The sequence below is a fragment of the Sinocyclocheilus anshuiensis genome, unplaced genomic scaffold (genome assembly GCF_001515605.1).
Source record: "Sinocyclocheilus anshuiensis isolate Anshui unplaced genomic scaffold, SAMN03320099.WGS_v1.1 scaffold190, whole genome shotgun sequence".
Lineage (NCBI taxonomy): Eukaryota > Metazoa > Chordata > Actinopteri > Cypriniformes > Cyprinidae > Sinocyclocheilus > Sinocyclocheilus anshuiensis.
Genome location: NW_015547663.1, coordinates 1,032,355 through 1,035,435, shown reverse-complemented (window position 1 = coordinate 1,035,435; position 3,081 = coordinate 1,032,355). Strand labels below are relative to the sequence as shown.

At 35.1% G+C, this 3,081-nt stretch overlaps 1 protein-coding gene across 1 annotated transcript in view; it reads right to left on the bottom strand.

Moving 5' to 3' along the window:
• The window catches only part of LOC107702423 (guanylate cyclase 2G-like), a 19,151-nt gene that overhangs the window by 1,205 nt on the left and 14,865 nt on the right, over positions 1-3,081 (bottom strand). The gene's annotated exons all lie outside the window — the stretch shown is intronic.

The window sequence follows — 3,081 nt, the reverse complement described above, 5'->3', positions numbered from 1 at the left end:
TGACTTGCTATGCATGCTGCTGCTAATATTATTTCTAACCTTGCATCTGAATTTGCTATGCATGCTATAAAATTTGCTGACATTGCGATCTGAATATCTATGCATACTGCTGCACAAAAGTACTTAGATTTGCACACTGTGCTCCTCAACCTCCAAGATGGGTATTTATTTCACTTGCCCATTTTATTAAAGATTTAAAATGTACCACCTGAATTCCATTCTTCTTGATTTCAACTATCATATTACTTCTTTCTTCCTCATATTCCTTACATTCAAGAATTACATGGGTTACTGTTTCTTCTACTTTGCATTGTTCACATAGTCCATTTGGATGTTTCCCTAATATTTTGAGTGTACTATTAAGATTGGAATGTCCCAACAATATTCTATTATAAACAACCTCTTCTTTCCTTGTTTTACCAATATGTCTTATTTTTTGACTTACTTTGTTAATTAAATTGTAGAAAAATCTACCCTTTTCGTTATTGTCCCACTTTATTTGCCATTCTGCAATAACCTTTTTCCAGATTAAAACCTTAATTTCAGACTTGCTTAGAGGAACTTGTAATTCTATTTCTTCTCTCTGCAAAGCTTGTTTTGCTAACTTATCTACGTCCTCATTTCCCTTTACACCTACGTGTGATGGAACCCAAATAAAACTGATTAAAATATCATTCTGAACCAATCTTGAATATATCTGTAAAATACTAAAAAGAATATCTTGATGACTGGATTTAAAAGACCTTAGACTTTTTAAAACTGAGAGTGAATCAGAACAAATTAAAACCTTTCCAGGTTTATAATCCTCTACCCACTGCAAGGACAAGAGTATTGCTATCATTTCAACAGTATATACTGCCAGATGATTGGATGTTCGCTTTGTACTACTCATTGCCCAGTCAGGAACTAAAAAAGCAGCTCCAGTTGTCTCTCGCTCTGGATCTTTTGAGCCATCTGTAAATATTTGTAAGTATTGAGGATATTGTGTTCTAAAATGTTCAGAGAATGCTGAAGACATGTCTACTTCTCTTTCTGCTTTTTTAATTTCCAACAAATGTAAATCTATATGGGGAGTTATATAATTCCATGGTTCATTTTCAGGAATCACAACTGTTGGGCTCATCTTAAACCGATTTACCTCCATTTCTTCTACATATGCTTCACTACTCCATCCAAAACTTTTTCTACTCAACTTATTTTGTTCCCAACACTTCATTAAAACCATTTTTGTAGGATGATCATCTTTATGACCCTTGAGGTTAGCCCAGTAATTGATCATTAATTGTTTCCTTCTCATTTCCAGTGGAATCTCCCCTAACAGGACTTGTAAAGAAGGAATGGGTGTCGTTTTTACAGCTCCACAACACTGTCTCAAAGCTTGGGCTTGTATTTTATCCAGTTTTTCCAACAGGGTTTTTGAAGCCGAACCATATACCACACTGCCATAATCAAACACAGATCTGATCAGTGCCACATAAATAGTTTTTAATGACAAAAAACTTGCCCCCCATGCCACTCCACTTACACATCTCATGATGTTTAATACCTTCTGACATTTTTCAATAACTTTGTTTATATGATCCACCCATGTAAGTTTTGAATCAAAATAAATACCTAAAAATTTAAAAACTCTAACTCTCTCTAAGGACCTCCCGTACATCTTCAAGTCTATTTCTGGTATAATCCTTTTCCTAGAGAAAATTATAGTCTTAGTCTTTTCTACTGAAAATTTAAATCCCCAATCACATGCCCATTCTTCTACCTTTCTAATTGCTTCTTGCATCATTCCATTAATATACAAAATATTCCTTCCCCTTTTCCATAGAGCTCCATCATCAGCGAAAAGAGATCGACCTACATCTTGCTGTACTTGATTAAATACATCATTAATCATTATGGAAAAAATTAATGGACTTATAACACTCCCTTGTGGAGTTCCATTTTCTATCTCACATCTGTTTGACAATTCATTTCCAATTCTCACCTGTATACTTCTGTACGCCATAAAATCTTTAATCCAATTGTAAATTCTTCCATCTATATTCATCATTTTCAGTTTTATCAAAAGTCCCTCCCTCCACATCATATCATATGCTTTCTCAACATCGAAAAATACTGCAATTACTGATTCTTTATTTACCTGAGCTTTTCTAATTTCATTTTCCAAACATACAACAGGGTCCATTGTTCCTCTTCCTTTTCTAAAACCACTTTGATATTTAGTTAATATTCCTCTCTTTTCCAATAAATATGTCAAACGGTCTGTAACCATCCTTTCCATTAATAGCTGCAATTTCTTCTTCTTCTTCTTCTTTTTGTTCAATGGCCGTTCACTCCTTAGGAGTATTACCGCCACCTACTGTATATCTTGCGCACATGGGTGATGAAGCTGTACTGCAGGGAAAAAAAAAAAAAAGAATAAAAATTAAAATTTGTAATGCACCACCCACCCCAGAAGATCAGAGCCCAAGCTGTGTGTTCAGCTCCTCCAGCTTCCACACTGTGCTCCTCAACCTCCGAGATGATCCTCATCCTCAAACACTAAACCCTGTGGTCTAATCCTGTGAGCTTTAAAAATGTTAAAACCACCTTAAACATCTGACTATCACTCAAACCCTTTCCCAGAAGGTGCACGACACTCACTGGTCAGTTCCTTTAATATGCCTAAAATACGGTTACGCTGATCTTCATATTTACGACATTTAAAGAGCACATGCTCTACTGTTTCAAAAACATCACATTCATCACACATACCATTTTCATGCTTCCCCATTAATGCAAGTGTTGAATTTAGTCCTGTGTGACCCATCCTTAATCTAGAAATCATTGCTTCTTCCTTTCTGTGTCTTCCATAAAACTCTTTTTCTTTTTTTCCCTACTGATTTTACAATATTACAATATTCTTTCGCTAACTTATCCGCTGTTTCATTTCCTACTATCCCGATATGTGCCGGTACCCAACAAAAGTATACGATTATACCCTCTATTTTCAGTCTGTACAGTAATGTATAAATTTCTACTAGCAGGTCTTCTCTATCAGTTTTTGTCGACAATATACTTTTAAGAGCTGATGAAGAATCT